The 21,751-nt window shown below is 41.1% G+C and overlaps 1 protein-coding gene across 2 annotated transcripts in view; it reads left to right on the top strand.

The window, feature by feature from the left end:
* The window catches only part of Arhgap24 (Rho GTPase activating protein 24), a 391,351-nt gene that overhangs the window by 22,342 nt on the left and 347,258 nt on the right, over nucleotides 1-21,751 (top strand). The window lies entirely within an intron of this gene.

The raw sequence follows: 21,751 nt of genomic DNA, 5'->3' as shown, positions 1-21,751 counted from the left end.
ACGAAATTATGGTAAAGTGGGTGATATTAGATTCTTTATTGTCATGTGAGTTTTGCATATTTCTATCTATAGAGCTAGCATCCATGCTCTGGTGGCCCTTGAGATGCCTTTCAGAAAATTGATATTACCAAAAAAATATCTCTGGCTGACACTTTGTCCTCCCTGAGACGGGCCCCACTAACCGGATCCTAAGAAATGACTGTGCCTTTCATGGGTAGTGAGTCAGAGACGTCAGTTTGTGAGGTTTACACGGGAACATGGCAGAAGCAAAACATTTCAGAGAGGGAACCCATTTGCCAAGAACAGGATTAGCATGAGATCCTTGTGAGGTATGAGGAATGGCTCAGAGTCTGGAATGATGCTGAACATTGCTGCTGAGGAAGGCTAGAGACGTGACTCAACTTACTAAGTAACCACAGAAGAGGGCAAAGGAGGAGACTGTGGGAAAGACCCCAACCAACTGGGCTTCTTAGTCACAGGTGCTGGTGACTAAGTCTGTTCAGGCTCCAAACATGCCAAGCCAAAGTATTTAATCACATGACTCTGAAAAGCCAAAAATATGGTTTTTATAAAATACTTAAAAATAATTATAAAATGAATTACCATAACAGGCAGAATAAGAGAATTTTTACTTTAAAACATCTATATAAAATGAGTCCTCCTATAACTAGAATGTAATACCGTTGGAAAATTCCATTTTACATGTAACCAAATGTTTCTTTAATAATCCAGGGAAGATAACTGGTGTGGGGTGGACAGGAAGCAACCTATTCTGGGGTCTTAGAGTTAGATGCTGTGTGGGCTTCCCAGGGCTACTGTAAGGAAGGGTTACACAAAACAGGGCTTTGAAGATCTGGAAATTGACTGCCTCATTCTGGAGTTTAAAACCATGGTCAGTTGATTCTGTAGACTGTGTTCTCATGATGTCCCTGTCCCATCTGGTTCCTCTGGTACTTTCTCCCCATCCTCTTCAGAACTCCATCTAATATTTGGCTGTGGGACTCCCACATCTTCTGTCGGTTGATGGGTGAAGTCTCTCTGGTCTCTTTTATGGCTCGGTCCTACTCTGCAGGCAGGAGAAGCTGTAGGTTGAAGGTTTTGTGGCTGGGCTGGCTGGTGTGGCTAGGCTGGTGTCTCAATCCCAATAGCCAGGCTTTGCCTAGTTACAGAACGTGGCCAGTTCAGGCTCTGTGCCCCTCATTACTGGGAGCCTTTTCTAGGGTTACTCTCATAGATTCCATTGTACTAGGTTTCCACCTTGCCCCCAAAATGCCCCCAATTCCCATCATTTCTCCCAGTATCCCACTTGATCCCTCCTGTTTCCAACCCATACATACCAGTTCACCCTCAGAATCTATTCTATTACCCCTTCCCTTTGGATTTTAAAAAATAAACTAAGTTTTATCTGTAGGTGCTTGCACATGCGCGCGCGCGCGCGCACACACACACACACACACTCTTTCTGTGAGAGAACCACAAAAGGTAAGATAGTGTACACAGACATTTCTGTTCCTCTTCCTTTCCATTCAACAGTGTGCCCTGATAGCACCCACCCGATGTTATCAAAACACTTTCTTGTTCTCTTGTAGCCTCAAATGATTGTGTGTGAGACAGAGTGTAGTTTGCCATTCTCCAATGGATGAACATTTAGCTTGTGTCTGTAGATTGTTACTACAACAGCACTCGGAAGACAGAGGCAGGGAGATCTCTGTGAGTTTGGGGCCAGCCTGATCTACAAGAGCTAGTTCCAGGACAGGCTCCAAAGCTACAGAGAAACCCTGTCTCATAAAGAAAAAACCAAAAAAAAAATCAAGGAATAACAGGGAATATATGTTATCACATACCTTTAGAGACAAACTTTCAAAGTAAAATTCAAGAAATTATATTGCTTTGTCAAATAGCCACATTGTTTTTCAGTAAAGGCAGATTCATACACACGGGCTTCTGTAATACGGCATACCACCTCCATGATGAAGGTGTTTTACCAACCCTGCCCACAGAGAATGCTGTGAAACATAAGCATTTTTTTCTGTCTAATCTGTGTTCTTATAGTTTTGATTTCTCTTATTTTAAGAATTCCAGTTTTTACTTATGTTTAAGGGCTAGGAGTTTGTATATCTTTTATAAACACCATATTTTGTCAATTATTTCGGTTGGACTTTTGATTCTTGGATAGTTAAGTGTCTATGTATCATACAAGAATATTTAGCCCCATGTTTTCAGGAATTATTGAAAATATTTTCTCTCTAATTATTTTATTACTTTGTTTTTATTTAGCGTGTAGAAGTCTTTGCCACTCCTTAAGTTTGTGGTATTGAATTTATTACACTTATATTAGATCTGGACTATATAAATCATGATTGGAAAAAGTCTTGGTGTCTGTGTTTGCTTTCGAAGTTTTACAATTTCATTTAGAATATTAACTATCCTGATTGCTTTATTGGAGTTTGTTCTGGTGTATGGTATAAAGTATGGATCTACATTGGAGTTTCCCAAATGGTTGTTCTGCCTCTTAAATTTTGTGATCTATGACAGCATTTTTGTTAGTAACAGGTTTGTACAGCTTTGGCTCTTCTGAAATTTTCCTTTCTTGTTAAGTGTTGGTCTATCTGCCTACTCCTGCATTCCCAGATCACCGTCTTAAAACACATCAGCTTCATGTCTTGAGGCCGAGCTCGGAGGGTTAGGTCATTCACCGCCACACTACTGCATCTGGCCCCAGGAAACATTTTCTCCATCTCCTCTTGCTTGCAGGCAGCCGGGGTTTCTTCCCCAATCTCCACAACACATACGTTACCCACTCTGCCCATGCAGATATGTGCAGATTTGCGGATTGGTTTATTATCTGGAGCATTTTCATACTGAACAGCCAATTTATTTATTTTGACTAAATAAATAACAGATGTGACTGTTTAAAATGCCTAAACCTGTTTTGGTCTTCTCATTCACTGGGAATTTCTATGTCTATGACTTTCTTTCTGTGTCAGGTTTATTTAGTGTTTTCAGTAATTAACAAGAACTTGAACATAAAATCCCTTTATCGATCCCATTTTTGTCATGTTTTCCCAGTTTACCAAATTGTTCTCTCTCTCTCTCTCTCTCTCTCTCTCTCTCTCTCTCTCTCTCTCCTCTCCCTCTCTCCCTCCCTCCCTCCCTCCCTCTCCCTCTCCCTCTCCCTCTCCCTCTCCCTCTCTCTCTCTCTCTCTCTCTCTCTCTCTCTCTCTCTCTCTCTCTCTGTGTGTGTGTCTCTCTCTGTCTCTCTCTCTCTCTCTCCCCTCTGTGTGTGTGTGTGTGTGTGTGTGTGTGTGTGTGTGTGTGTGTGTATGTTTTCTAGACAGATTTCCTCTACGTAGCCTTGACCATGCTGGAACCTTCTGTCGGGCAGGTTGGCCGTAAACTCAGAGAGATCCTCCTGCTTCTGCCTCCCAAATTCTGGGATTAAAGGTATGTGTCATCACCACCAGGCCGTGCCACCACTGCCTGGCTGCAACTTTTAGGTAGAAAAACTATGACTATATATTTTTATTAACTTTTTAGCTCTTTGTAAAATAATTTAGCATTTACAGGCTTCATATGTGTTCACAAGTGATGAATACACTTTGTTCAAAACACAGGAAAATTCCCATTTACCTGATGAGTTTCTCCCCTCATGGCTTTGAAGGCAGAGGAATGACGCAGATAGGTACAACGGCAGCTTGAGGAACTGTAAGTTCATAAGGGACAAGTCTTTCTGAAAACATCACGCAGAAATCTCAAAAGTAGGCAATCTAAGGCTGTAGACAGTACAACCAACTCCTTCTCATGCCCAAAACTCCCTAATGGCCCTAAGCAGCAACTATAGCTTCATCATGAAAATATTAAATGATATTCAGAAAATCATGAGGAAAAACACATAAAAACATATTTTTAGAGGTGTTTCTAACTCAGATAATTACATATGAAAAGGAATAATTGGAGCTCAAAGGTATAAAATTCTTCACTAACTGGAAAAATTGACCGTGAAGAGTGGCTTGTTCCCTGGGGTTTCCCAGCAATATGACACTTCATGAAAATTATTTGTTACCTCTTTTATATGGCTTTCCAGATGATAAAGTCTTTGGGAACAGTACCCATGATTTATTTCCCAATTCCTTCATTGCCTTGTATTAAAAGCACTGAATGCTCACTGGGAGCCATTATTCTCTATATTTGCTTTTAATTCATGATCTGATCTAAGAGAGGAAACAGAGGACCAGAGGAAAAGAAGGTGTTAGTGGGGCTGATTTTGACCCTGGGGTAGTCTGGCAGGTGTGTATAGCTAACTGCCTGTCATAGTGACTTTCATGGTGTCATATGTTGATGGAGGTCCCTGTCAGGTAAATGGGCAAACAAATGACCCTATATTTCTTCTTATGAATGGCAGCCTGGAGAGCAGGCAATATGGTTTATAATTTTGTAGGAGGGATGGGTTTTATTGCACATAAGATTTCAGTGAAATTGTGAAATTCATTACCTTAGCAATTTGCTCAGATCTACTCTGTTCAGTAGCTCTTACAAAACAGCAGCTTTCTTCTTCCGGGGTCATGATGTATTTGTTACTAGGGGGAACACAGTCTGTATAGTGGATTGCTGTGGACTGATTCTCTGGTTGGTGTTACATGGTCCTTCGCCCCTCCCTCCAAGGGATTGTTTCTGGGATTGTGTATCTCTTGGTGTTGTCAAATTTGAAAGGGATATGAAGGAGAAAACACTATCTGTCCTCCAAATGTCCCCGCCTGTGGCTTGGTTGTCCTTTTCCACAACACGACTCTGCACATTCCTTCTAAGAAGAATGTTCGTGTAGGAGAACAGCTTCTACAAGTCGCTTTGTCCTTGCTTACTGGGCTGTGGTACTGCTCTTCTCCCAGCTTTGGCGGTGGCTCTGGTGAGCATCCAAAAGCAAACCTACCTAATGGAGCAAAGCTGTTCCCATCCTTTGCCTTTCTGCTTGATAAATGGCCGCTTTGCAAACATCTTTGTCCCCTTTCTCACATCAGTCAGCTACAGAAAACAAATAGTGTGTGTGAAAAAGGTCGTTTCCCATATTTGGTATAAGCAAACATACAGGGTTTATGTATTTTTGTTGTGCAAAAAGTCCTAGCGGTCAGGAAGTTGTTCCTAGTGGCCCATGATTGAGTGCTCAAAAAGGAGAAGCTGAGTGACTAGAGCCCCTGGTGGCCTCCTTCCTGGGGTACAACACCATTCTCTCAGGGAGTATTGCAAGTGTCCAAGTCAAATCTCTTTTGACTTCATTTAGTCCTGTTGAAAACTTTGGTTCTGCTGCACGGCCCTCTGAATCTCTCAGGAGGCACACATGTCATATGCAATGATACTTTACAAATATGGCAGGAATTGGGGAGAGGACACGGCCCAGCTTCCTCTCCACAGTTGGCATTCTGGTGTATACTGCAGTAAATCCTTGTCTTTTCTTTTACCCATGGTGCATTGAACCTTCATTCAGCTGCCAACTCAAAGGGTATTCATTCATTCAAACAGGTACAATGATTGGTGAAGGGAATTTTAAGGATAAAAAAGTGAACTAGAATCCACTGGGCTTTGATAGATGAATTTTCGTGAAAAGACTGTCCTGAGAGATGAACTTAGAGTGTGCAGCGTGCTTTGGATAGACAGGGGTGACTCTAACAGAGTATGTATTAGAGGAGCAAGAGAGCGATTGTAGGGGACGGCCAGGCCCATGCTGAGTAAGAGCAACCTTTCAATTTACGGTTCACACACTCATAGGGAAGCAGTTTGACTTTGGGGACAAACAGGGTCACACCTTCATGTTAGGAAGGTAACTCACTGTAACGTCCAGACTGGGCTGGAAAAATGAGCCTCATTAGACGGTCAATTTATAACGTACTCACTTAAATGGTCGTTCTCCCAGGCACTCACGGTAGCCCCAGAACACTACTCTCCAGATGACTTACCGCTACACACGTAAGCAACAATAGCATTATTCTACATGCTGGTGCTCCGACCGGCAAGCCCTCTCCAGCATTGTTTAAAAGTGCTGAAAATTGCTGAGTGGCTTGAGAGAGACATAACGTGAGTGGAGGTGGGCCAACTGCCAAATGGTCCTAGGAACAACTTGAAATGACAACATATAGGTGTAAGCGTTCGCTTACTATATACGCATCATATCCCTGATATCACACAGTTCTTCCCTGCCCTTCATTACCTACCTCCATCCAGGCATCTGTGCATTCACTTACCACCACCCTCGAAGTATATTGCTACTTTGCTCCCAAAGCACCATCGTCTGTCATCCACCTGGAAACCTCGCAGCCACACGTTGTCACTGTCATCGTATGTAATCCCCAGACCGTATGCTCTTCTTTGTCACGATTTCAACGGTCACTCCTTTTCCCCTTGGGCTCAGTGCCTACTGCTGGTTCTCACATAGCCATTCAGTGAGTTACAGCCACCCTCAGCGTTCCTCTGAAGCAGTCGCCACCTGTCTACAATTCTATTAGTGCACATACATCGGCCCAGAGTCTCACAGGAAACTGCTTTGTTAGATATAATTCTAACCATTTAGGAAGCCCATATATCTATCACTTGCTATTGACAAGCAGGAGCGCTAAGCCAGGCTAATGATGAGCTCTTGTTTTAGAAAGAAATGACTTTTATTGGAATGTCGATGGCAAAGCTAAATCTTCTAAATTGTTAAAATCTGCCTTTACATCACTGAAGTGTTTGAGGCCTGTCATGTAGAAATTTGGGGGACATTTAAAGAAAACAGGAAACAGTGCGTGTCTACATGCAAGGCAGTATCAGTTTTCAAGGAGACTTCTGATGCATTTTAGATGAGTTTAGTGGTTTGAATGAGAATGGTCCCCATAGACTCATATGTTTGATTTCTTAGTCCCTAGTTCGTGGAAGTGTTTAGGAGGAATTAGGAGGTGTGTGGTCTTCTCGGAGGAAATGTGTCACTGGTGGAAGGCTTTGAGGTTTCAAACACCTATGCCAGGCCCAGTCTCTCTCTGTCTCTCTGTCTCTCTGCCCCCACTCTGTCTCTCTGTCTCTTCTCTCTCACTCTCTTTCTGTTGGTGGAAACTGCTCATTCTTTCCCCACTGCTCAGACCTGAAATAACAACCCAGAAACTACATTAATTGCAACACTGTTTGGCCAATAGATTAAGCATATTTCTAGCTAACTCTTACATTTTAAATTAACCCATTTCCATTATTTTGTATTTTACCATGAGGTTCGTGGTTTACTGGCAAGGTTCTGGTGCGTCTGTCTTCTGGGGCAGCTACATGGCTTCCCCTTAACTCTGCCTTCTTTCTCCCTGCATTTGGTTTACTTTTCCCACCTAACTCTGTTCTGCTAAACCACTGGCTGAAACAGCTTTATTCATTAACCAATAAAAGCAACACATATACAGAAGGACCTCCACACCATCTCTCCTTCTGATGCCTGTGGATCCGAATGTAAATCTCTCAGCTCCTGCTCAGCACCATGCTGTCTGCTTCCTGCCATGATGATCACAATGGGCTAACCCTCTGAAACTGTAAGCAAGCCCCCAATAAAATGCTTAATTTTTATAAGGGCTGCTTTAGTCATGATGTCTCTTCACAGCAGCAGAACACTAGGTGAGACAGCAGGTAAGCTTTATATGAGGCCTCTTGAAAATATTCAGTTACTACTTCATAGTATCAGTTGAAAACCACCACAGTTTCGAGCCTTTGTTTTTCCTCCACCGAATGATAGCCCCAAACTTGAGTTTTTTACTTTGTTTGTGGTTTTGATTTTTAACTGCAACAAGAATCTCAGATGATTAAGCCTCACAATAGTGATAATTGCTGATAGCTTTCCCGAGCCTCCTTATTCCCCAGGGAAAGGTGAATGTGCTATCCACCCATTCCTGCAACTCCACAATGCAGGACAATCAGACACTATAGGGAGTCAAGTTAAAGCAAGAACCCATTTTTTTTACTTTGAGCATCCACTTATAAAAAGTAAGCAACATCCCATGATGTAAGGGCACCTCCAGCCAACGAGAGGCAGCCAAACCCGCCCCCTGGCTGGAGGGGCATTTACCTAGTTTTTGCTGTCTCATCCTTACTCAAACTCAAGCCAGACTTTTCTCTGTCCTACACCCGAAGTATAGGCCTTGAACTTGAGCCAGGCTTTTTTCTGTCCTATAAACCTTGAGGTACAGGCCCTGAGATAATTTTGGCCCAACAAATTTTTAGGATGCATGCTCCTCAATTCAGTTGGGAGCACTGGTGTTGGCAGCAATTTTGCTTGTATGACCTCAGAATTCCTATTAACCTGTTCTGCTACGTTATCCCAGGTTATTCTCATGATATTTACCAGCTGAATTATGCAATGGCATGATTCTTCCCACTTTGGACCTGAGGAGAGGTGTATGCAAGATCTACAGCCTTTCCTTGTATCATCCTTTCTTCTTCCTGCTTATCCAAGCAGCTGGCTGCTTTAATACGCTTTCTGACTCAGGCGGGTATGTAAATAGCCCGCTGGCCGCATGACCACATGCCTGATGGCGGCTGACAGTCTTTGACACGGTAGAATGGCATCTAACACATTCAGATAATGTCAGCTATTTACTACCAGGGACAAAGTCCAGGCAGAAATGGCAACCACATTCTTTTCAAAGATAGCAAAGAAGGCTTCTTCTACAGCACCTTCCCCAAGTGCTCCACTTTCAAGGGAACACTGAAAGGAGAACAATTTATTCGTTAACTTGAATTTCCTTTGAAAATTCAAATACACACACGACAGCAGGCTGTATGTGACCCTGAGATGCCCCAGCAGGAAGAGCAGCTCATTGTTGTAGGTTATATGCACACATCCTTTGAACACCTCCTTGTGTGCATCCATTCTTCAATCTGAGGGCAGTCTAGCTTAGATATTATGTGACCAAAGGCCAGCTGCCTTGCAAGAAGGAAACACATGTGCTTGTCAGGCCTGCAATTGCTTGTTATTTACACCCTAAGAGGCTCATTACCATAAGCTGGACTTTTATTAATAATGCTAAAATTTATATCTTCTCTCCCATTCCTTTCTTATAATGTGATTATGGTCAGGCTACCTGGTTGAGATCTCATTGTCCTGTAGCTATCACACGAGGACACTGACAGAAATCCGCTCCTCACACTGGCTGTGTAACGTGCTGGGTGCTGGTTTTTAGAACACTGCAGGAGTCACTAAGCTCAGATCCAGTGTGTGCTGTTTCTTTCTTGGGGTTCAGTGAAGTGGGGAGTAAAAATAAAACCCTGTTTCCAAAGGACCTTGGCTTGAACCCCACTCCCTAAGGGTTTTCAGATCTGGAACTTGTGTGAATGAGGACTGTGGGTAAGGCGCTATTGGCACACTGACCTTTGAAGTAGGATGTTTTCATTCTGAGCTGAAAGGCATTACTTTCCATCTATGTCATCTCGAGAGACTCCCTTCGCTTTACCTTTCAGGAGTCTTAAGTGGTCTTAAAAACCCAAGTGAAAAACAACTCAGGGATCCTGTTTCCCTCTGAGGTTAAATGGTGAAGAAAAAAAATTTAATTAATAAAATTTGACACTTAGCCAAAAATAATTGCCAACTTAAAGGCATAAAATTGAAAATCTTATTTTGGGGATTGTTGTTATGTTTAAAGGAACACATTAAACTTCTGAGTGTAATTCTCAACTTTATGGAAAATACTTAGCTGCAGATACTTAGCTTAAAAATGAATAAATGTCTTATAGATGATTTCACAGAATGAAAGCTTACTTTCTGCCCTGTGGAGAAAAGTTACGCGTTGAGAAAATGAAGAGAAAATAAGTGAATAATTGGCTCCAGTGACTTCATTATAACAGTTAAAATTTGATAAGAAAAGGACGTTGACTCCAGAACTGCCAGTCTTGACCCCAGGACACAGCGGTTGATCATTCCTCAGTTGTTCCTACAGAGGAGGTGCTGGCCGTCTCAGCTCTATGGCTTTGCTTTACATGTGTATCTCCGGCCGGTGTCCAGAGGCTCATGTGCAGATGCCTAATTCTCTACAGTGCAGTGTTTGCTTCACCTTTGTCAAAGTTACCTGGGATCTCTGCTCCCAAATTTGAACACACCCTGCCAAACTGGACAGCTAGCTCAGAAATCTAGGATGGGGTACATACTTATTGAATTCCCTGGGTGCTCTTAGGCATTTAATAATTGATAACTATGTTTTTGGCCTAGTAGTTCTCTCTCTCTCTCTCTCTCTCTCTCTCTCTCTCTCTCTCTCTCTCTCTCTCTCTCTCTCTGTGTGTGTGTGTGTGTGTGTGTGTGTGTGAGAGAGAGAGAGAGAGAGAGAGAGAGAGAGAGAGAGAGAGAGAGAAAGTACTTTGTCAGTGAGTGATAACCCCACCCTTCCACAGCCCAGACAAGTCTTGAACTTGAGATAATCCTTCTGTGTCTTGAATAGCTGGGATTGTTTGCCTGCACTACCAGGCCTGGCTACCAATATTGTTTATGTTGCTAATATTGGTGTACAGTCAGTAAATATTGAATACATTTTGTCTAAAGGTTTTGCTATAGAACTGTGAGGCTGGTAGAAATAATAATACTACCTACTAAATATATAAACATAGTATAATGATCTGCGGCCAGGTACTTCTCACAACAGCTCTGCTGAGTGGGTGGTGCTCCTATTTTATAGTTTGGAGACATGTGGGAGGGGGAAAACAACCTGGAGGAGGGCACATATAGAGTGAGGATGCAGTTTGGTTTCAAATACAGATGGTATTAGGTGACAGACTAAAATCCAGTATTGCAGTGTGTGTGTGTGTGTGTGTGTGTGTGTGTGTGTGAGAGAGAGAGAGAGAGAGAGAGAGAGAGGTGCATGTGCACACACGCCATGGTTCCATGTGTGGAGGTCAAAGGACAACTTGCAGGACCCAGTTCTCTCCTGTCACTGAAGGGTGGAACACAAGTCGTCAGGCATGGTAGCAAGCACTTTTACACCCTGAGCTGTCTCCCTGGCCCTCCAGAGGCATCTTTGTTAGTAGTCTCATATACCCATGTATTTGGAAGACAACATTTTTATTTTTGCTGTGTTCATGTTTTTAGCTTAGTGAATGATGTCACCATAGCAGTCTTTGGAGATAGATTTCCAGGGAAATATAGGGTTAATAGGTCTGCCTCAGAACAGACCTGTTGTTAGTTCTAGAGCTGAGGGCTCCCAGGACACATTGTAGGTATAGCAGCCACAGGACAGTCTACAGTATAGGCCACACCCCGTGTTCTGGAGGGCTGTAGTGGATGTTCCCGGTATTCAACTTTCTTAGAAGGTGACCCTTGAATTTGTCTCATCTATTATGTTATGCAGACTCATGCTTCCAAGAACTTTATATGCTCCAGGCCTGTTCTCAGAGGAGTGTGCTTTCAATCCTTTTGTCAAATTCCCTCCTTTGACACAGAGATTATGGGTTTAATGAAGTCTGCTTGTTCACACACCTGTGTTGATGAACACTAACTCCATTGGACAGAGCATGAAATACATTTTGAAGATTTTTTTTCCACACCTCAACAGAACTTTTTTTTCAGTCAGATTATGAAGTAGGCCTGGGGAAGCCGTAGCTATTTCAAGCATTGTGCATTAACCGTGGAGCCTGACTGGAAGCCACTGTAGAAGATGGGAGGGCTTCTGAGGAGAAGGGCGGTTGTGGGCTCAGTTCTCCTGTTTACATGGTGGCCCATAGGTGCCACTAATTGTTGGATCACTTCTACATCTTTCTTGGGATCAGATTCTGCTGGAGTTAGCTTTGGCCATCCACTGAAATCCTGAAAGCAAACTCCACTTCATTGTTGAATGCTTTAGTTTTAGAATTGTTTTATTGGAATTCTGAAAATAAGAAAAAAATATCATTTTGTTTCTTATATCTCATCAATAAAGATGAATATATTCAGGTGTATTCTGCTTGATAAGACACTTTCAAAGCAATTCTATTATGGTATTAGCATCGTCATTTAAGACAGTCACTTCTGGTCTGTGCAAGTCCTGAATGTGTTTCCTTTTTAGGTGGTTAGTCTTTTGTTTTGTCTTTTTTTTTTGTCATCGATTTTAATTAAAGTTTAACAAATGGCATTGCTTATGCTGAGTCAGCAATGTTTTACTCACATTTCTCTCTGGGATGTGAGAAGGATTCAGGGTGTCAACAGACGTCATGAGGTCAAAGAAAAGTAAGGTAAGTACCAGGTGTAGCTATGGGGTGAGTCCATGCATGGATGTATTTCTAGCTCTTTAACAGTGACACTCAAAGCAAATGTGGATTTCTTGCATTCAGTGTAATTTCAGTGTCTTGTCCCCCCTCTTTGTAAGCTAAGTTTGGACGTCAGTTTCATGTCAAACAGGGCAAAGAACACACTGATATAATGATTGTGCACTGCCTATATCAGAAGATAAGGCATATGTATTAATAAAAGGCAAATCAATTGTGTGCCGTATATTTTTATTAAAGATAAATAGAAATCTAGGTACCTACTTATGATGTAGGGAGCCATTTCCCCCTGATTTCTCCCCGTTGCTTGTCCTATTCTTCCAGAGGGCTTTACTTTATACTGGGCTTTTCTTTTCGTCTGTACACTGAGATGTCTCCTTTGTGTCTTCCCTTCCTTTGCTTCCGTGCATCCTTCCACCTCTGTGGGAACTGGAGGACAACTTAAGGACTTCTTTTGCCTTCATCTTATTGTTTACCCCACACTTCTCTCTCTCACGCCTGCCAAATATTTTTTCTTTCACATTTTAAGTAACTCCTGATATTTCCCCTCATGCACGAAGGCTTCTGACTTGATCAGAGGCACGCACAGATTTTTCTTGCCAATCAACATTTACACAAACACTCAATTTCTTCTTCCCCTGGTTTCCTGAGACATAGGTTCAAAAGATCCGAGTCATTCATTTTGTGTTCTGGGAACATAAATGAAGGTGGACTTTGTTTCTCAAGCCCTGACAGAAGAGACAGCTTGTAATAGGTGATCATTCAGTGGGTGCTTGGCTAGCACAGGCATATTGTGACTAGGTGACAATGCAGTGTGGTCAGAGCTTGGATAGCCCAGGCGTATTATGACTAGGTGACAATATAGTGTGGTCAGTGCTTGGCTAGCATAGACATATTGTGACTAGGTGACAATATAGTGTGGTCAGTGCTTGGCTAGCACAGGCATATTGTGACTAGGTGACAGGATTGTGTGGTCAGTGCTTGGCTAGCACAGGCATATTGCGACTAGGTGACAGGATTGTGTGGTCAGTGATTGGCTAGCACAGGCATATTGTGACTAGGTGACAGGACTATGTGGTCAGTGCTTGGACCACTGTGATGCTTAAAGTGCACTGTGAAGAAAACAAAGAGAATGTCTACCTCTGAGGGAACAAGGAAAACAGCACAGGGGGGAAAGAAAGTCACTAAAGAGGAAGAGCAATGCACAGAGAGGCAGGAACATGCGGCAAGGCATGAAGGTCTGGCCGCACTGCAGCAGAGCCTACATTCCACAGCACAGAAGCAGGGTTCAAACAAGATATCACGCTTAAAGTGCCTAATGCAGGCCTGATTCATACACAGAGGGTGAAAAAATACACCGTTGTTCCTGAGACTGTGATCTAGTTCAACAACTCAGAGATCAGAAGCCACTGTTTTTGCACAGTGAAAGAATAGATACCACATAGAGAAAAAATGATAATATTTCTGCTGCCAGTTTGGAACGTGGATTGGAAGGAGAGAGACAGGAGAGAGGTTGGTTGGCAATTAGAAGAATAATGTGGAGGATGTAACTAGATTCCAATGACAAGGGTATGAACATCATTAGCCCTTCTGTAGATCAGGTTCCTCGTCAGTTCATATCCAGGGTATAATGGTACAAAATTTGTTAGTTGACTTGAGGATACATGGTTCATGATTTTCAAAACACTTTTGCACTGTTGATGTCTATGTGTTAACAGAATTTAAAGGCAGATATTGCTTTATCTTCTGCCTGCAGTTGAGTCCTGGCTTCAAAAGCTATGCCGTGTCGTTTGCCCAGGCAGTTGCAAAAGCTCTCTTCTTGGCTGATTGTAATCATAATGCCATTTAGTTGATATTGTGTGTTCAATACTATTAGATGGATGCATTCTGTCCTTTGAGAAAAAACAAAAATAACTAACATCCCCAGCTCCTCTAGTTGCTCCTGGTCTAAGTTAGTAAGCCCTTCTTTTACATGCCACGCTTTAGTCTTTGTTGTACATCAGTTCTACCATTTTAGATGTGTGCGCATAAAATAAGAATTTATTGTTGTGTTGACGATTGTCTTGAAAGTCACGTTTTCTCAAGAGAGATGTGGTATACTGTTTTAGATGTACATCAGAAGCCAAGCTGAAGTTTTGGCCAGCACATTGAGGTATGTGGGCTAGTTAAATGAAGTACAGGTTTACAAGGGAAATGTGCTCCCATTTGTACTGCAAAAGATTTGTTTTCACCTGGTCTCATTTTCTGCTTTATTTATTTATTTGTTTGTTTGTTTATTTCAGCTCACAAATAAAATCACTTTCTGCTTCTTAAGTGAAATTTATTTGCTGGTAGAGGATAAAATATTGGTCAAACCTGTCAGAGGACTTGTGAAGGACTTTCCTTGGCCCGAAGATCTCTGTCACAACCTTCCCTCAGCTTCTATCACTCTTCCAGTGTTCTTGGTATTATGGACACTTCTAATGGGATAACTCTGTGAGAAGGGTTGACTGTTCATTCATAATAGGATGCTGGCATCAGTGCTGGCCTTGGTTTATAAGTTGTCAGTATAACCTCACCAGTCTGACAACCAAAATATCTCTAGGCACTGCCAATAGTCCCAAGGGATGAGAAATGTTGGCAAATTCATCTCCAGCTGAGAATTACTGGTGTAAATTTCGCTAAAAATGAGAAAAGGATATAGTTTTCTTGAGTTGTCTATTCAAATATCAATTTGTTTATGATTTATCTCAGCAACTTTGGTGGGTTTTTGTTTGTTTGTTATTGTTGTTTTTAACTTTCAGACCAAAATGTAGTTTTTGCCAAATCATCTATCAGCTCATTAGTGTTTAAGGATCCCATTTGAAAAGTGTCTGCCAAATAAATCCCAATGAGTGACCTAGCTGTGAGGCAGCTTTTATTATTTCTATGAATCTTGTGCCATCACACAAAAACAAAACCAGAAAACATCAGCAACAAAAGCCTTTTCTAACCGTGATTGACAATTAGTTAACTTTCAAGTATATTTATATCAAGTAGTTTTCAGTTAATGTTTCTGGATTGTGACTGCATTAAAAATGGACCTTACTGTAGGCACAGTAGTCTGACAGAATTACCCCACCAATCCTTCCCAAATTGACCTGCTTCTTAAATAAATTTAAAAAATGTAAAGTTCTGCACACTTTTTCAGGTCTGATGGACAAATGATATTGCCACTACTTTAATTTTTTAATCCAAAAAGAGGAGACTAATAGGTATGAAATTAGGACAAAATTAGATGTGAATCTGTGAAGTTCGCAGTATCTCCTTCCTTTAATTAAAGGATGTGACCGGTGACAAGCCATTCCCTCATCTTTACAAGACTGCTAGCTCATTCCTGGACTTTTCTTCTTAGAGATGGGGCAAAGTGTGCTTGCGTGATGTTTAGTGCTCACAGGTGTACTTTATCTTTTTCAGGCTTCATTTGGTTTATTATTTGAAGGTCTCAAAGAATAAAACACATCTGTGCTACACATTTTCAACAATCTCCTTTTAAGGATAAAATACTGTAATTTTCCCATAAGTACTCAAATATTGTTTTAGTGAGTATATGTAATACTAATATATTTAATCCTTGCTTCATTAAACATTCTGCTGGGGAATATCACAGCTCCCCAATTACTTCATAAGCATTCCATAATCAGAAATTATGTCTTATATTTATTTTGTTTCCAAAGATTTAAAGAAAAAATATCTGGAGTCACTTGGAAAATCTAGATTGTCTTTCTGAACTAATTTATGCAGAATGTTTGAGTATTCAAGTACCCACAGGGAACTCATTCTCAAAACCAAGAAAGAGATGAGGCATTTAGCACATTTTGTTCAAATAAATAGTGGATGATTAAGTGGATGTTGCATGTATTCTCGTGGTGTGAAGAAGCTGGTTTTCATAATGCAGGCCATTGAGGTAGGTTTGAAACACCAGTTGCATGATCTAGACAGATGCTATACCTTCCTGTATGTACAGAAGTCCGTTTTCCCTTTTGTGATACACAAGTGAAGTACATCCATAGGATTTTCTATGAGCATTCTGAGCCCAGCAGCTAACATGACCTAGAAAGTCAAGAATGTGGGGTCAGAAGAAAAGGGAGAAATGAAGATTCCAGTGAAGAACATACACACCAAGTAAGGAGACAGGACCTCATACTAAACTATGGTAGTGGATTCTGTCAGCTTTGTCTCACCACTTCCAACAGCACCAGCAGTATAGATAGCCATCAGCGAATGAACACATGAGCAACACAGAAGAATGTGAGTTCTCTGTGTCTGAGATTTTGACTCATGTTGGTGAGTGTGTTGAAAATGCAAGCAGTGTCTTCCTATTTGCACAGGAATTCCACAAATATTCATAATTTTAGCTTATTATTGGCTTTAGACTGAGACATCTCATGACAATGTGCCACCCCTTGCAATTTATTTTTGTTTCACCAAATCTATAATATTGACATCTCACTGATCTTTAAATATAAGATAATAAACAAACCAAGACATTGTACTGTATTTTCAAAAAATACACATTCATGGTTTATTTTTATTCTCATAACAATTCTATAAAATGGACCTGTTTCTTCCATTAATAAGTGAAGGAACCCATGTGAAGCAGACAGACCTACAAAGCAGGGTTCTTCAGGCAACAACCTCCCAGACCCAAGCTTTGTTTCCAAGCTACTTATCACTATTTTTTATATTTAGCATTAATAACTTGGAGTGGAGGTACTAAAAGACTCATTGCATAGTCTGTATGGTAAAGCCGAAGGTCAGATAAAACTCATGAGCAGTAACAGGGGTGAAGCGTAGCACAGAGCACAAGTATTCACCAAGGAACAGCTCATCATGCATGGTGGTCAAGGCAATGTGTGTCTTAACTTTTAGGACTTAATGTCATGGTGTGAAGTAAAATAAACTGTGATCTGAAACGGGGATGTATGGGGGGACATTTTATTGGTTTTGAGTTTGTCTTTTTGTGAGTTGTAAATGTCTCATTTTGGGTCCTTGCTGGAAACAGAATTCACCCTACATTTCTTTAAGATAGAGAGGGCAAGTCTTGATTGCAAAAGGTAGAGAAAGATTGTATGGGATGAGGGCTGTGCGTTCCAAGTGGAGAAGGTTAAATACAAATGACTCCCACTGAGGACTGTACAGTTAACTTCTACATAGCACCTGTGTTTGTGCCTTCAATTATGTTTCTGTCCGTGTAATTCTCTCCAGATAAGGAATATAAGCTTGGTATTTTAAGCCATCATTCCTTGTCCACAGTTTGATCCTGTGGAGTTTTGCCTCTCCATGTAAGCTAAGACATGATCTAACGTTAACTAACTCAACTAACGTTGAGATCACTGAGAAAAAGAAACAGCAGTGTTAGCTTTATGAGAGAACCTGAATCCAGTGAGCATCTGTTGGCACCTGGCAGCAGCTATTCTCCTCAGCTGCGTGTTTCCCACAAGCATCTGGGCTCTTGGTGCTCGGATTGCTTGAGAACAAACTGTGCACTGACCATTCTAACCCCACAGCTGCTCAGAAGCCTCAGCAAACCTCAGTGGATAAAGCCATTTTTAGCTTGTCCAGGGCCTTTTGTCAGTGATGGAGAGCTTCAAGCTCCCGAGTTCATTCTGCTTACCAAGCAGCAGCAGCTCCCAATAGACAAAAGCCAATTCCATCTACAAACTGTTGACACGGGAGAGAAACCCTCTCAGCTAAGACCCAGGGTGACCTGAAACAAAGTCACCTTCAAGGGCATGGCTGTGCTGAAATATTATAAACACCAAAAGCACAACGTTCTTGGAGAGGCTGAGACAAAGTATATACCGGGATTGTTCGCGGGGAGGACAGCAGGGCAAGTGCCTACACTCACTCTGCAAGTGTGCCGTCTCAAACGGTAAACCTCGAGAGAAATGGTCCAGTTAAGCCAAACCTCCTCCTCAGCTTTGAAATAGTATCTTGACAAGGGCAGTTTTATCTTTTCATTGTCCTTTGGATCAACCAAGATATTTCCTGGTTTTTCAAGACTAGGCTAGTGTGCTTCATGGAAATGCATCCTGGACTCTCCCTACGTTTTCCTTTCATCTATGTTTACTTTTGATCTTACATTTATATGTTTGTACCAGTACAGTCAAATTTTTAATAGTCTATTTTGTTTGATATGCTTAGTGTTGATGTCTAAACAAAACTTACTTTGAAATGAGCACTCTCCCTCCCATTCGGTGCCTCTCAACTGTGCTGTTTTCAGTGCTTAAGTGTATAAGAAAAAAAATCCTGAGTGACTTAGAGTACTCAGTAAGTTCTGTCCTCTCTCACAGCTTGGAATGTGACCTTTTGTTGATCTTTTGTTCAGTTTGGTTTTCAAGTGGGGTCAGACTGTGTTGCAGGCTGGCTTTGAATTTCAGCTTCTCAAGGGCTGGCTGGGTATATACTATCACACCTGGCTTGGGATGTGTTTTTCAATTCCATTTCTGGCATTTGTGATCTAAATATATATCTCTAGCTCTCTTTCTCACTGATGAAATACAAACAGAGTGATATTGTTATCAAATTTGATGTTATTGTGGGTAGTTATAGATAATATAGCAAATAGCAAGCACACTCCTTCAAATGCAGTAAAATTGCACTAAATGTTCTGGAATATATAACTACAATCATTAGCCAGAAACTTCTAGAAAGACTTCAGCTAAATAACCATCACAGGTTACGTTGTGCTCTTCCAAGGGGCAGAAATATTGTAAATTTCATTAAATCTTTTATTTTTGCAAAAGAGCAACTAACTAGGCTCAGCTTATGCATATCAGATCCAATAATTAGGATATGAAAAACTTATAAGTCCCAGATGACGGAATAACTAAGAGAAACTGTGTAGTACAGGTGGAACAAACCAGTCTAGGGGAGGTTGTGAAGCCACAACATTAGAAGTTATAGCAACAGAGATACATCTATCAATCTATCTATCTATCTATCTATCTATCTATTGTTCACCAATATATCAATCTTTCACCTATATCATCTATCATCTACATATCTTTCATATATCCATTATCTATTTTTATTGTATATCTACCAGTCATTGGCTATAAAATGATTATCAGAAAGGAATAATGAATTTTGGATGACTTGAAAAGAAACCATAGAGAAAAGGAACAGTTAGGATGTTGGGATCATTGCGCACCTTCTAGTCAAGTGACAGTTGATGATCTACTTTGTGTAAAAGACCTGGTAATGGGAAAGTTTAGCTTTTGTGTGGAAGAATTCTAGATAACATATTTAAGATGCAGGAAGAAGCTGTGTCAAGGTTGTGATGTGATTCTCACGGTAGAATGATGCTAGTTCATCCCGGTCTGCCCCCTGGTTACCTTGTCTAGTAGGCATGAAGCTGGGGTTAACATAGAAGACCACATGGTACCAGGTTTGCCTGGTTATAGTAGAGGCCATTGGTCTGTTGGTTAGCAGAGAAGAGAAGACAGTTGAAGAGTACTGATGGGGGTGTAAGTGTGTGGCTGCTAACAGAAGAAGCAAGGAAAAAAGTCAGAGCTCAGGGTCAGCTGAGTGAACCAGCATGTGACAACCGTTCTCCACATTGTCCTGATCCTTACCTAATTCTCATATGTAAGGTTGAGCAATTTCTACTTCCCAATTTCAGATGTGGGTCGTTTTAGCAGGGTCAAATTCACTGGCAAGTGTCTTTAATCAGTGATAAAATAATTGAACGAGGAACTAATAAACACTTTTTCTTCAACTCAGAACACTCCTGGCTGACATCTGCTGAACTTCTGTTGATAATATTTGTAAGACAAAGAAAACACTGTCTTACAGCTCTGTAATTTATTAAGTGCTATGCATATCTCCCAAGACAAGGAGCTAAAATGTGTGGACCGTGTATAGGCTAACTCAAATTTGCAAGATTTTATGTCCTTGTGTTCAATTGCAGATTGTAATTATAAGATGTTCTTGGATTCACATGGGTATTTCATTGCTGTATAGATGTGCTATTCAAATATTTTCATTTATTTATAGCTTTCCATAGATGGTAAATAAATTACATCTTAATATCAAGAGAATTCTGAGGTAGAAAATGATGACTGTATCCAAAATTATGTCTCATAATTCCAAGCCAAATGCAAAGTAGCCTTACATAGTAAAACATAAATAAAGTTCAAAAAAGTAAAACTAGCCATTGACATGTGGAATACACACACACACACACACACACACACACACACACACATATATATATATATACATATTCTTCTGTGCAACTTCTAAACCTTCATGCTATTTAGTACTTCACAATCTCCTTTTCCTATAATATCCTTGAAAGGAGACTAAGGAGGTTATAAGAGACTTTGTCAAAAATTTTAGCTGTGTATTTATTTATGAATATATACCATCTCTACCATTGCAGTCCTAGATGTCTGAGACTCTATTTCCTTAGCTGTTTCATTGTTGCTGTTTTGAGGTGTGATCATGCTAGTTTGGATTTGATGAAGGATGCTTAAAATAAATTCCATACTAGCTCAGAATTGAGAATAACAGACGGTTATTTATTTAGGGATAGACTCACAAATCAAAATCCTCTGCTGGAACAGAGAACAGAAACCGAATCCCGCAGCCAGAAAAGAGGACGGACACATGCTTTATATTGGCATAAATAGTAAAAGAGGCCACGCCCCGGTGGGCAGTTAACGTAAAGGCTACTGGCTGTAGGATTTCCTACAGCATGGACTCATGGTTCCTGTTTGTGCATTTTCCATTTAGTTCACTTTCAATCACTCTGAAACCTTTTCCTTAAACCTATGAATCTACTGCTGGTATGGAATTCCCCTTGTATACCATTGGTTAATAAAGAATCTGCTTTGGGCCTATCACAGGGCAGAATAGAATAAGGTGAGAATTCCAAGAAAAGGTAGAGGAGAAAGTAGGAGGAGTCAGGGAGAAGCCATGTAGCCACTGCAGGAGACACATGCAGGACAAAACCTTACTGGCGGGCCAAAATCTCGTGGCTATACACGGATTAATAGAGATGGGTTAATTTAAGATAAAAGAGTTAGCCAGGAATATGCCTAAGCTAACAGGCCAAGCAGTTTTGTAATTAGTAGTTTTTGTGTGATTATTTCCGGTTTGGGCGGCCTGGAAATTAACAAGCAGCCTCTGACTACAACTGCCATTTTCTCAAGTGTCTCCTTGGTCTCCAGTCAGTGAGCTGGGCTCTGCCCTCTGTCTGCCATGTGCTCACACTATGTGTTTATTTTCGACACAGCACTGACTAATTCCTCGACCATTCCTTCCCTGTTTCTATTACTTGGCTTTTGGATGTTGAAGGCATGATTTTCTGTGTGGGTCCTCCCAGGTGGTAACATTTTGTGTCTGGAATTGTTTCTTTTGACAGGTGAGCCATGACTCAGTTCACGTTCTCAGTCTTCAGTTTTTACTCATGTTCATTCATTTAACAGATGTGATGACAGGTAGGAGAAGGGCCTGCTCCTCCTACAACAACATCGTTGATGTCCATCTCTTATACACCAAG

Source organism: Microtus pennsylvanicus, chromosome 12 (assembly GCF_037038515.1).
Source record: "Microtus pennsylvanicus isolate mMicPen1 chromosome 12, mMicPen1.hap1, whole genome shotgun sequence".
Lineage (NCBI taxonomy): Eukaryota > Metazoa > Chordata > Mammalia > Rodentia > Cricetidae > Microtus > Microtus pennsylvanicus.
The sequence above is the reverse complement of the archived record's forward strand: the minus strand, read 5'-3'. Positions and strand labels throughout refer to the sequence as shown.